Here is a 511-nt window from a genome sequence, read left to right as displayed (position 1 = left end):
ACCGGAAAGACAGACAAGTAAATGTCTGAAAATGAAGGATCACAACAAATATAAAAATAATCCATTAAGTTATATATAAAAAAACCCCTCTTTAATTAGGTGGTGGAATTGACCCTCACAGTACATAATTTCTGAATTCATGGCTTCAAGGACAGACTACATATTTATACGGTAACAGCACAAAACAAGGATGACAGTTTCCAAAATGAGCTAGTGTTAGGTGCCATCAGGAGTATCCTATCTGCTATTAAAAAAATAATCTCAAACGTTCATAAAACACGTAATTCAGTCCTTCACCTTATTTCGAGGCAGCCCACGTTTCACTGTCAGAGACAGGAGGCCAGAGCAAAACTTGAACTACCACAGCCACCCTTTATTGCCCAAAATAGACCAGACAAGGAGCAGGTAGCTGACTTTTTCAGGGAGAGTACGTGACCCAGTCCCGGGTTTCCGCTGGTGCCGGCGCCGCGCCGCAGGGGCGAGGCATGGCTGCCCCCGCCCCGCCGCCCTC

The sequence above is a fragment of the Aptenodytes forsteri genome, unplaced genomic scaffold (genome assembly GCF_000699145.1).
Source record: "Aptenodytes forsteri isolate BGI_AS27 unplaced genomic scaffold, ASM69914v1 Scaffold132, whole genome shotgun sequence".
NCBI classification, from domain to species: Eukaryota; Metazoa; Chordata; class Aves; order Sphenisciformes; family Spheniscidae; genus Aptenodytes; species Aptenodytes forsteri.
The sequence above is the reverse complement of the archived record's forward strand: the minus strand, read 5'-3'. Positions refer to the sequence as shown.